The 6483-nt window shown below is 52.2% G+C and overlaps 1 protein-coding gene across 1 annotated transcript in view; it reads left to right on the top strand.

The window, feature by feature from the left end:
* Window positions 1–6483, top strand: part of Amz1 (archaelysin family metallopeptidase 1) — a 37476-nt gene continuing 30993 nt past the window's right edge. Inside the window, 2 exon segments of the mRNA NM_001047092.3 lie at window positions 1–41; window positions 245–345. The gene's annotated coding sequence lies outside the window, so the exon portion shown is untranslated.

Genomic DNA, 6483 nt, shown 5'->3' with positions numbered 1-6483 from the left:
AAGTGACACGAGCGTGCCTGGCGGTGTGTGGCATGTGTACGGTGAGTTAGGGCTTGGGTAGGCACGTCAGCATGCATGAGGCATGTCAGATGTGGTCCGGGATCGTGCGCTCTTGTGTGTGCATACATGTGCATGTGTGTCAACAGAGGGAATTGTGCCGGTGTGCATGCGCTCTGGGTGTTATGGCTGCTGGGTGTGCATAGAATTGGGAAATAGAGGACTGACTGGGATGTGTGCACTACAGGCTAGGCATCGCTAGGTGCTGAGAGACCAGACCAATGCGCCCTGTGGTTGCTGTCCCCACCCTCAACGTGGAGCTCCTGGCCAAAGACAGCCACTACTCAGGTAATTATTCCGTCTGCAGGAGTGCATGACTGGAGGGCTTCTGGGAGGAGGCAGTTACTGGGCCTGAAGCTTACATACTGGACAGGAGTCAGCCAGGTGAAGGGGAGAAGGCGGATCTGGGTGGAGAATTTAGCCTGAGTAAGGCCTAGAGTCCGAGCGATGAAGAGAGACCGGAAAAGAGGAGAGACAGCCAACAGGGCTGAACATGGTGGGTCCGTCCACATTCCAGTTTAAAAAGCCCTCCTTCCTAGAATGGGGGTGCTAGAGGAAGCACCCACAGAGGTGACCTGTGGAGTGGGAGGACAAGCGGCTGGGACAGACAGAGCTGGTGGAGATGCATTGGGGTGAGCCAGGTGGCTAGGAAGCTTCGATGCCCCAGGGACAAGATGGGGCTTTCCCGTGAGACTAAGGGATACCTGAGGATCTCACCGTGGAGCGGGCTGGGACTGGAACAGAGAGAGGTCGGGTGGAGCCAGCTGTGTTGGGCAGTCTGGGGGAAAAAAATATTTGGTGGTTGACCAGATGTTTGAAAGTAATTGTAAGCCTGTGGGTGGGGCCCAGGAGTGTCTGGGAGGCTTCCAACTTCCACAGTGTGAGACCGTGTAAGAGGAAGTTTGGGTCCCCAGGCCACCTCTCCAGGATCTAAGGACAGTGCCATGCCCTCCAGGTGCTACTGAGTCTCTATTCTTGTACCCCACCCCACAGCTCTTTTACCTACGTGAGGGATGAAGCTAGTTTGGTGACCCCACCCTCCAGGTACCTAGAGCCACCAGAAGCCCCAGGCCCAGAGTGTTACACGGGCTCCCAGGCCAGTGCCTGTGGTCTCCTGAATGAGCTTTTCTGGGTTCCCAGAAGGGAATGCTCGTGCCTCATCCTGCTGAGGTGACAGGAACAGATGTCGCTGGGCACATGGTGGACATGAGGACCAAACCTCCATCTGAAGGTCTCACTCAGAGCCCCTTTCCAGGAGTCTTCCCACACTGGAGGCTACCTGCGTGCGGCCTGCTTGTTTGGACAATGCCACAGGGGTCTGGTGCTTCCAGGCCTGGCCTTGGCTCCTTACAAGCCTGTCTGGGTCAACGCTCTCTTCCGGGAGTCCCTTCTCTCTCTAGCATCCACTCCTACTGTACTCTGTGCCTTCCCAGGGTGATGCTTCCCACCTACAAATGGATTTAAAAAGGCTTTCACCGTACCAGGGCATAGCCCTGAAGCCCCTTGTCAGCCAGCACCTCCCCTCCCTGCCAGGGGGCAGGAAGAAAAAAACATGCAATGAATAAGGGGGCTGGTGTGTGGAACACCCCTCATTCTGCAGCCCACTTGGGGCACCCTGAGATGATTTGCCATTTTATGTTATTAGTGTCCCAGTGCAAGGGCTTCGGTGACATTTTCAGGCAACTCTAAATCGAGAACTTTGACAGGGACAGATGTCGCTGGGTATGCCGCAAACCGTCCTCTGTGCCTGCAATATACTTCTGTTTGGGAAGCAACAGGTGGGCTCTCTCCTGCGGGAGCTGATAGAGCCAGACCTAGGCAGGGATAAGATAAACTAGAGGCTAGACAAAGCCCAGTCTTAATGCCCATGCCCAGATTTGGTCTAGCCTTGGGAATCCCCAGGAGCTTGTCTTCATTCTATAGTTGGCAGCTCCCTATCCTGTGCACCCTGACGTAAGGCCTTTACTATTTGTTGAAGATAATTTTCCATTGATACCCCCCCCCCGAGTCTTAGTCACCCTGGCTGCTGTCTGGGGGGAACAAGGGATCTCAGAACTGGGGGACCTGGTGTGAATACTAATTGGGCTGCTCACAGGGCAGCTTCACAGACTGATATAGATGGCTGGACCCTGGCCAGGGCCGGCTGGGCCTGCTTTGGAGCCCTGTGCACCCCCACCGTTGAATCGAAACACTTCTAATGCCTAGGGTCTTCTGTTACTCTCAGAGGCCTGGGAAGGGTCCTCAGCTATTCCAGGATGGGATGGAGACTGGAGACCCAGAGAGCTGTGGTCCCTGGTACCCATTCCCAGCTGACCCTGGCTGGGCCTTCTATAAAATGCTTCCAGAAATATGGCTGTCCCCAGTAGACAGAGGGGAGGGCTCTTCTCAAGATGGTGGATGGGGGGGGGGCCACGGGAAGGAATCTTAGACTTTAGTCTTCTACCCAATTTGACCACACCTTAAGTCTCTCTCCCTCCCTCCCTCCTCCTCTTCTTCCTCCTCTTCTTCCTCTTCCTCTTCCTCCTCCTTCTCTCCCTCTCTCTCTCTTAGAGTCACATGTAACCTAGGCTGGCCCCCAATTCTCTATGTAGTTGAGGATGACCTTGAACTCCTGATCCTTCTGCCTCTATCATCTGAGTGCTGGGATTATGCTACTATGGTCGGTTTATGCAGCTCTGGGGACAGGACACAGAACTTCATGCATGCCACTTCCCTGCTGTCCGCAGCTGGATTCTATTGCCACCTTCTCCCTGTCACTTACCTGGTCCTGTCCCTCACCAACCCCGTCCCTGTCCGATGGCCTCAGTGCAAGGCAGTGGGAGCCCCTCGGGGTCCTTGATGATGCCTCATAGTCCAACCTATCACGTGACTTCGTCCACACTCTGCTCCTAGACCTTCTGTGGATGCAACTGTGCAAAGCCCCAGCACATGGTTTTTGCTCGTAGCAGCTCCTCTCCCAGGGCCGGACCCTTTCCTACCCTTGGTTCCGACTCATTCTGCTTGTTTATCTGTGTGGCACTGGCCTCAAATGCTATCCTTGGATCCTGTCCCCCTCTGCATCCTCTTTTTCTCTGCTGGCATTTGATCTGGGTTCAGCCTGCCCCACTGCAGCCCAGCACCCGGCACACATGATGTCTGCTGAACCAAGGGTGGCTGACTGGGGACTACTACTGTGCCAAGAACATTGCTCCTCTCCTCCAATCCTTCCAAAGCTCTCGGTTGAAGCAGTTTGCTCTTCGCCCAGTGGATCGAGCTCCTGTCACTGGTTAGCTTACAACAGCGCACATGTATTGTCACTGCTGCTGCCAGAAGCCCAAGGTCGAAGTGTGGGGTACACTGTGTCCCCCCCCCCGCAGTGGTTCTCAACTTTCCTAATGCTGTGACCCTTTAATATAGTTCCTCATATTATGGTGATCCCCAACCACAAATTCTGTCCTTTACAAATGAAGTAAGAGTATTCCACTGTTACTTCATAACTGTAATTTTGCTACTGAGTTGTGATGTAAACATCTGATATATAAAGTTACCTGGGGGTTGCGACCCCCAGGTTGAGAACCCATGTTCCTGTCAGCTGCCTGTGGCTACATTGTTCCCTCTTTGCCCTATGCAGTTCAGCTGTATGCTCCTGGCTTACCTGCACACACTATGTAAACCAGGCTGGCTTAGAACCCACAGGTCCGTGTGTGCTACCACATCTGACACGTACATATTCTTTAAACAGCTTTATTGAGATGTATGTGATTTACATGCCACAGAGGCCACCCATTTAAAGTTGACCAGTTTAGGGGGCACTGCGACTCGCATCTGTAATCTCAACACTTGGGAGACTGAGCAGGCAGGTTGCTGCAAGTTTGAGGCCAGCCTGGGCTACACAGTGAGTTCCCTCCTTCCTGTTGTAGTGGCTGTTATTTCCTGTCTGATGGACAGGATGGGTTGGGATGTAGAGCTCTTACCTAGTATACATGAGTCCCTAGGGTTCATCCTTCAATGCAAACAGCGGGCGTGTTTTCCTGCAAGCGTAGCACTCAGGAGGTGGAGGCAGGAGGATCAGAAGTTCAAGATTTGGGTCAGTGAATGCCCCAGCAATTAAAGGCGCTTGCCACCAAACCTGAGGACCCGAGTTCAATCCCCGGGACTCAGGGTGGAAGGAAAGAACTGACTCCTGCACGCTGTTCTCTCACTTCTAAACGTGCATCATGGCTGGCTTGTGCCTCCCTGCATGCACAACACATACTAATAAAAATGTTAAGGGCCTCTTCAGCCATGTGGGAAGTTCAAGATCCCCCCCCAGACTCCGTGAGACCTCGTTCCCCTTTTCATAAAATGGGTTTCACTGAGGCAGGCAATGGTGGCCCATGCCTTTAATCCTAGAACTTGGGAGGCAGAGGCAGACAGACCTCCGGGTTCGAGGCCAGCCTAGTCTACAAAGCAAATCCCAGGACACCCAGTGCTACACAGAGAAATGCTGTCTTGAAAAAAAAACAAAAATAAAATAAAATAAAACAAAGCAAAAGTGCCTCACTGTATCTCAGGCAGGGTGTGCTCACCTCTGCACTCCTGCTTTGTCCTCTCATTCCAAATAAGATGCCTCTGCTGAGGGTCTGGGTGAACCCATCTTTCAGGGGACCGTCTCACTAACTCTGGAGAAGTGGAGGCCCGGGGACGACAGCAACTTCCTATGGCGGTGAGCCCTAGGTGTGCCTGGCTCAGAGGACAGGGATCCGTTCCACTTCTAGAATAGTCTAGAGGTCTGGAGTCCTGCTTGGGGAGAGGGCAGTGTGTCTCATTGCATGGGGTGGGTGACTGATAGGCAATGGCCTAGGCTGGATGTGGCTACATCCAAGAAGTCCTGGCCTGGGGACCACCTGCCTTGGGGGTCAGGGGGTTCCTTCCAGTTCATCAAGTCTCCACTGGGGACCTGTTCATCTACATTTCCAAGGTCAAGATCCAAGGCCTGGGTCTTGTGGCTCTGGTACCTGCTAGTGGAGACAAGAATGGGCAGTCCACGATTTTGTTTACGTGTGCACATGCCGGCCAGTGGTGGATCTCAGGCATCTGCCTCAATTGCTCTCCCCGCTAGGTTTTTATGGCTTTTTGAGAAAGGGTCTCACGATGTATCCCTGGCTGGCCTGGGATATGGAGACCAGGCTGACCTGGAACTCACAGAGATCCTCCTGCCTCTGCTTCCTGAACACTGGGACTAAAGACATGCACGCCACATCTAGCATCCAGCCTGGTTCGTTCCTTGGTTGGTTTGAGGCTGGATCTCTCACTGAACCAAGCGGTGGCTTAGGCTCCCAGTGGTGAGCTTGAGATCACAGGCCTGGGCCTCTATGTCTGGCTTTTTCTGGGCTGCTAGGGCTCAGATCAGCTTGCATGCCAGGCACTTCACCCATCTTCCCATTACAGCCTTTTCATAGTAACCAGCTTTGGAAGAGAACATGGCTCCCCCCCCCCCAGTCTTAGTTTTTGCTTTAACAAAGGGAACCAGAAAACACTTATCAGAAGTGTGTGGTATTCTAGCAGGGGTTCAGTGCAGGCCTGTGATACCAGCACTTGGAAAAAAAGAGACAGGAACTTTGTGAGTTTGAGGCCAACTTGGGCTCTATAGCGAGACCTAAATATCTTCAGCAGGAGGGAAGGAGGGAGAGAGGGCAGAAGATGAAAGAAGGAAATGGCCTCTACCAGAGTGTATGTGGACAATCCCTTTAAGATGTTTTTAGTTGGGTGATAGTAGTGTGTGCCTTAATCCCAGCACTCAGGAACCTGAGATAGGTAAATTCCTGTGAGTTTGAGGTCAGACTTGTCTACAGAGTGAGTTCTAGGACAGCCAGGGCTACACAGAAAAACCCTGTCCAGGAAAACCAGAGTGGGGCTGGGAGAGATGGTTTTAAATATGGAGGGAAAAAAATATCAGAAGTTAGGAAAGAGGCCTGGTTCTAGGATTACCCGTCACCCATTGCCCTTTGCCCTTTACTCTTTTTTTTTTTTTTTTTTTTTTTTTTTTAGTTCCCCACATTTTCTACATCGGATGTTTACCGTTGATCATGATTTCTTAATCATTTTTTTAAAAGGAAAATTCCTTTGCCCCCTGGAAATAATGGTGATGCATGGCTCAGACATTCATAGAACGCTGCTGGGGGGTGGGGGTGGGGAGCAGGGTGTTTTCAAAGAATGTAGCTGGAGAGGGTAGGCTGACTGCAAAGGCCCCAGGAGGCTGGTGATTTCCAATCATGAAGGAATCTGTTTTTCTGAAGACACCCAAGGAGAAAGGGCGGTTAGAGGGTTAGCTGGGACAGCAATGTTTGGGTGAAGTAATGCAAGCCTATCATCCCAACTCTACCGAGGCTGAAACAGGAGGATGGAGTTAAAGGTCAGCCTGGGCTACACATGGAAACCCTATCAAAAGGTGGCCATGCCTTTAAT

Source organism: Rattus norvegicus, chromosome 12 (genome assembly GCF_021556685.1).
Source record: "Rattus norvegicus strain SHRSP/BbbUtx chromosome 12, alternate assembly SHRSP_T2T, whole genome shotgun sequence".
NCBI lineage: Eukaryota > Metazoa > Chordata > Mammalia > Rodentia > Muridae > Rattus > Rattus norvegicus.
Note: the sequence above shows the minus strand (reverse complement) of the source record. Positions and strands in the feature narration are given on the sequence as shown.